Source organism: Cavia porcellus, unplaced genomic scaffold, assembly GCF_034190915.1.
Source record: "Cavia porcellus strain 051 isolate PalLab524CR breed Dunkin Hartley unplaced genomic scaffold, mCavPor4.1 scaffold_3, whole genome shotgun sequence".
Taxonomy (NCBI): domain Eukaryota; kingdom Metazoa; phylum Chordata; class Mammalia; order Rodentia; family Caviidae; genus Cavia; species Cavia porcellus.
The window spans coordinates 41,906,892-41,913,257 of NW_026947486.1; the positions used below are offsets into that span (position 1 = coordinate 41,906,892).

At 33.7% G+C, this 6,366-nt stretch overlaps 1 pseudogene; it reads right to left on the reverse strand.

The window, feature by feature from the left end:
* Positions 1–1,947: 1,947 nt before the first annotated feature.
* LOC100718865 (KRR1 small subunit processome component homolog) lies at positions 1,948–3,012 on the reverse strand (annotated as a pseudogene).
* Between the last annotated feature and the right edge of the window lie 3,354 nt (positions 3,013–6,366).

Below are 6,366 nucleotides of genomic sequence, written 5' to 3' on the forward strand. Positions count from 1 at the left end.
TTTTAAGTTTATTTTTTAAATGCAACAAAAAAGACTTAAAATAGAACTTCAAATCAGCATAAAGGAAATTAGCAATGGTTGATACATTGCTTATTGTTATTCTCAAAGTAATTGCTCAGATTACAAAGTATAGGCATGAAAAATGATAGAAAGCACAAACTGTTCTTGTACACACACACACACACACACAGGATCTTTTCCTTTTTTTCTCCTTTCACCAATTCCAGTTGTTCTTTCATCTTAAGTAGCTTATTCCCCTTTCACTTTCACAAAATATATTGTTGATTTTATGTATTATTCACTCTTTCAGTTTTATCCATTAAGGAGGCAATACAGAGTTGAAGCATGCCAGTCTGACTTATTTTACTTATGAGTATGATCTCAAGTTGCATCCATTTACCTACATTAGTCTCGAGTTTCTCCTTCTTTATAGCTGCGTAGTCAGTGCATTTTATAAAAATACCACAACTTGACCAGGGATTTTGCTCAGTGGCATAAGTGCCTGCCTGGCAAGCGCGAGGTCATGAGTTTGATCCCCGGTATAAAAAAAAAATTAGACAAAAATAAAACCCCACAACATTTTTATCCATTCCTTGGTTGATGGGCATTTGGGTTTTCCCCAAGATTTAGCTATTGCAAATTGTGCTGCTATAAACACGATTGCATATATAGCACTGTCATGCGATGTATTCAATTTTTATTAGAAAATACCCAGAAGGGAAATAGTTGACTTGAATAGGGCTTTCAAACCTAGATTTTTGAGTAATCTCCACATTGATTTCCACAATGGTTGCACCAGTCTACACTTCCATCAACAGTGCAGAAGGGTTCCTTTGTCCTCCACAGCCCTTCCAGTAGTTGTAATTGGCTGATTTCTTGATGATAACTATTTTTTCTGAATTATCAAATAATCCATTTTTTTAAATTCAAGTCTCTCAAATGATCAATGACACTGACTAATTTTTATACTTTTTTTCCATTTCTATTTCTTCATCTGAAAATGTGTATTCATCTCAAATGCTCTTTTTGGATTCAGTCTTTGAATTTGGGGATCTGAACTTTTTCAGTTATTTATATGTTTCAAATTGAAGTCTTTTGTCCGACAGACAGGTGGCCAAAATATTTTTCCATTCTGTAAGCTGTCTTTTCACTCTGTTGATGTGCACCCTTTGATGTGCAAAGGGATGAGGTCCCAGTTATTCATTCTTTGAAGTATATTCTGTGCAGTTTGAGTTTTGTTCATGATCTCTCTGCTTCCCCTATGTTTTCAAGAATTCTACCGAATATTTATTCCAGGAGATTTAGTGTTTCTGTTTTAATATTTAGATCTTTGATCAATTTGACTTTATTTTAGTGCATGGTGACAGATCACATGTCTAGTATTAATCTTCAGCACATTGAAAGCCAATTTTTTCAGCCTCATTTATTAAAGATGTTGTTTTTCTTCCAGTGAATATGTTTGACCCCTTTGTCAAAGACAAGGTGACTGAGTTTCTTGTAGTTGTGTCTGAATTTTCCTTTTTTGTTTTTGCACTGCAAAAACTGCATTTATTTTCCTCAAAACCAAATACAGGGACATCATTGTATACAAAGGGTTATCAACAGCTTCAGATATTCTTTAGATTCAATGCATAATTATAATACACACATTCACATCTATATAAAAATTCAAAAGGAAAATTACCCTTAAATTGTGTGCCAGTAAAACCTGCCTCGAACTAGTTATACAATATACATGACATGTGTACTACTTTGTAGCACAAAATTTCTCAGCACACATATGAAAAAAGAATAATTTACATTTAAAGAGTACTCTGTTATAAACAAATGAAACTCAGACAAAAATCATCAGAGTATTATAGGGGAGCTAATGCCCTGGTTTCTCAAAATCCTTTACAAAAAGAGACAGATTCATAAATTAATGGTTCAAAGTCTAGTTTTTTAATGTTACTTCTTCTTTTTATCCACTTCCAGAGTAAGCTTAACTTCTTCATCTGTAAGACCTCCAAGTTACTTGTTCTTTACTTTTTTAACTTTTTCCTTAATGGTAGCCACATCAATTTTAGTTTCAGTGGTAGCTTCCTTAGGTTTTGCAACTGTCTTTTCTTTAGGTGGAATAAATGCATTATTTCTTTCTTCTTGTCTATTACTGAGAGCTTCTGCTTGTATAGCCTTTATTGCTTCCATTTTCTGTCACTTCTTCTGATTTGCCTTCAAAAAGTATTCACCACTGGCCAATTTTTTGTCAATCTGACTTTCCGGTTGTGGTGATGGGAATGGTATATACTCTTTCTTAACAGTTTTCTTCATTGGTTCTTTGTGTTTGTTCACATTTTTGTGTTTGAATTGTGGCAAAAATCTTTCCCAACTTTGTGATCTTAATTGAGAATCTTTTGCCAACTCATGTTTAATCATTAAGGTTTTGTATTATAAATTGGATGAATATTCTACATGGTATCTAAAACTACTTTTTTTTTCTCTTTTTCCTTTTTATCGGTACCAGGGATCGAACTCACGACTGCCTGCTTGCAAGGCAGGCGCTTATGCCGCTGAGCTAAATCTCCACCCCTTAAAACTACTTTTTGAACCTCTTTTAAATCACTAAAAGGTCCAATGGCTGAAACTGTATTTCCCTGGACCATAACGTAACAGTTTGTTAAGAGTTCCAATGCCTACAAAGTAGATCCTTTAGGACCAATAAATCGGTGTCTTCTTTTTACGAATCTTTATTTCTTACCAAGAACATATTTGAATGATGTCACATACAGCATCATCCTGAAGAATTCATACTGCCTGTTCAAATTAAACACTTCTTGCTAATGGTTTTATTAGATCTCTGGCCCAAATGATGATGCATGGATCAAAAGTCTTCTTTGTAGTACAAACAGTCATGCTACCCTCTATCAGGTCCAGGGTCGCATTAATATGCTCAGTTCTCTGGTTTAGGTTTTCGGCTACGAAATTCACCTTTTTCAGGTGCCGGGGCAGCCCATTCTCCAAGGCAGATGCCATTTTCAAACTGCTTCCTGTGGAGCTGGAAATGGGAGTGTTTTTGTGTGCGTGTGTGTGGCTGAATTTTCCAAATTGTTCCACTGATCGTCAGATCTCTTTTTGTGTTAGTGCTTTGTAGTATATTTTCAAGTCAAGAATTGTGATATCTCCTGCCTTGCCTTTGTTGCCAGGGTTGCCTTTGCTATTCTATATCTCTTCTGTTTCCAAATAAATTTTAGGAATGCTTTCTCTATATCTGTGAGGAATGTTAGATATTTTGACTGGAATTGGATTTAAACTCTATAAAAGTTTTGGGAGTATGGTCCTTTTCACAACATTGGTTCTTTCTGTCCATGAGCAAGGGTTATCTTTCCATTTTCTGTTATCTTCTTCAATCTCTCTCTTTTTTTAGAGTGCTTTCTTTTTTTAGAGTGCTATAATTTTCAACATATAGGTCTTTTATATTCTTTGGAAGACTGAATCCTAAGTAATTCATGCTTTGTATGCTAATGTGAATGATATTTCTCTAATTTCTCTGACAGTGAGCTTGTAGTTTGCCTACAGTAGTACTGATTTTCAAGTGTAGACTTTGTATTCAGTTATGCTACTGAATTTACTTATTAATTCTAGAAGGATTTTAGTGGAGTCTTTTGGGTCTTCTCTGTAGAGTATCATGTCATTTGTGAATAATTATAGTTCAAATTCTCGCTTTCCTATCATTATTTCTTTTATCTCTCTTATCAATTTGCTCTTGCTAATATTTCCGGAACTGCAATGAATAGGATTGGTGATTTTCGATGTACTTGTTTTGTTTCTGATTTTAGATTGAATGCTTTTAGTTTTTATCCATTTGGTATGACATGAGCTGCTGGTTTGTCACATATGAATTTTATAAGGTTTAAATCATCTATTCTGATTTTCTGTTGGGCTTTTATCATGAATGAGTGCTAGACTTTATCAAAAGTTCTTTCTGCATCTATTGAAATGATCATGTGATTCTTGCTTTTGTTTCTGTTGATATTATTTATTATGTTTATTGAATTTCATATGTTTAACCATCACTGCATTCCTGAGATGAATCCTGCTTGGTCCTGGTTTATGATTTTCTTGATGATTTATTGCATTGTTTTTTAAAATTTTTTTTATTTTAAAAAGATTGAGACAAAAGAGGACATAACAAAGCAGATCAGAACAGAACAATGTAAGTAACACAGTATTTGACCACAAGACAACCCGTACTTAACAGTAACTACACTAATGCCTCTTTCTTTGAAATAGTTCGGCTTAACTTCATATACAGTAGTATCAAACATAACAAAAGAATATACAGCAATTCAACACAATGAAAGTATTACAGGGCATTAAGAATCAAATAACAGAAAATGAACAATTGCTATTACATTATCTCATTTTCCATAGAAAATTTGTTTATACTATCACACATAATAACACCCAATAAGATACAATATGATAGAACCAATGGAAACAGAAGAACAAAACCATGGTAGGACCTCAAAATAAGATGGTATTAAATAAGCACTGGCTATTATAATGTCTTGTATTCTTCAAAATAGCTGTTCATACTATCACAGATAATGAAATCAAACAAACCAGGATAAAACAACCCCAACTAATGAATGAAAACATAAGCATCTAAGGGGAAATAATATTATCATAAAATCTTATGTACTCTTACCATTTCTCACACTAGGGAGACTATACAGTATTTATACATGTGAGTTTGATTTATTTTGCTTATGAGTATGGTCTCAAGTTGCATCCATTTATTTATAAATATCTCAATGTGATCATTCTTTATAGCTGAGTAGTACACCACTGTATAAAAGTACCACAATTTTTTTGTCCATTCCTCAGTTGATGGACACTAATGTTGTTTCCAAGATCTGGCTATTACAAATGGTGCTGACATAAACATGGGTGAATGTATATCACTGTGGTATGATGTTTTAAGTTTTTCTGGGAAAATGCCTAGAAGTGGAATAGCTGGGTCAAATGGGACTTTCAATCTCAGTTTTTTGAGGAATCTCCAAAGTGGCCTCCACAATGGTTGCAGCAGTCTAGAGTCCCACCAGAAGTGCAGGAGAGTTCCTTTTACCCCACAGCCTCTCCAGCATTTATTATTGGTAGTTTTCTTGAGCCTGGCCATTTTTTCTGGAGTGAGATGGAATCTCAGTGTTGTTTTAATTTGCATTTGTCTAATGACCAATGATGATGAAAATTTTTCATGTATTTATTTGTCACTCGTATTTCTTCATCTGAGAATTGTGTATTCATCTCAGATGCCCATTTCTCTTTGGGTCTTTGAATTTCAGGGGTCTGATTTTTTTTTAAATTTTTTATATGTTTTGGAAGAAGTCCTTTGTCTGAGGGACAGTTCACTAAGATGTTTTTCCCAGTTTGTGGGTTTTCTTTTCACTATGCAGGAGATTTCTTTTGACATACAGAAACTTTTTAATAAGACGTGATCCCAGTTATTGATTCTGGGATGTATTTCCAGTGTGGTTTGATTCCTGATCATGAATTCTCTACCTACCCTTATGTCTTCAAGATTTTTATCTAACTTTTCTTCTAACAGATTTAGTGTTTCTGTTTTAATATTCAGATCTTTGATCCATTTAGATTTTAGTTTAGTATATGATGATAGGCATAGGTCTAGTTTTAGTTTTCAGCATATGATAGCCAGTTTTCCAAGCACCATTTATTAAAGAGACTTCCATTCTTCCAGTGAACATGTTTGACCCCTTTATCAAAGATAAGGTGGTTGAGTGTATTTGTAGTTGTGGTTGTATCTTCCAATCTATTCCAATGATCTTCTGATCTGTTTTTACTCCACTAGCATATTGATTTTATTACAGTAACTTTGTGATATAACTTCAAGTCATGATTTGTCATGTCTCCTGCCTTGCCTTTGCTGCTTACAATTGCCTTTGCTATTATAGGTCTCTTCTGATTCCAGATGAATTTTAGGAGTGATTTCTCTAGATCTATGAGGTATGTTGATCGTATTTTCATTGGAATTGAATTGAATCTCTATAACAGTTTTGGTAGAATGGTCGTTTTCACAATATTTATTCTTCCTATCCATGAACAAGGGATGTCTTTTCATTTTCTGAGATCCTCTTTGATTACTTTTTCAGGGTGTTATAATTTTCCCTGTTTATAGCTTTTACTTCTTTTGTGAGATTAATTCTTAAGTATTTCAGTTTTTTGTCTGCTAGTGTGAAGGGTGTGGTTTCTCTTATTTCTCCTTCAAGGATTTTTGTTAGTATATAAGAATGCTATTGATTTTTGCATATTGATTTTGTATCCAGCTACATTGCTGAATTTATTATATCTATGAGTCTTTCAATAAGT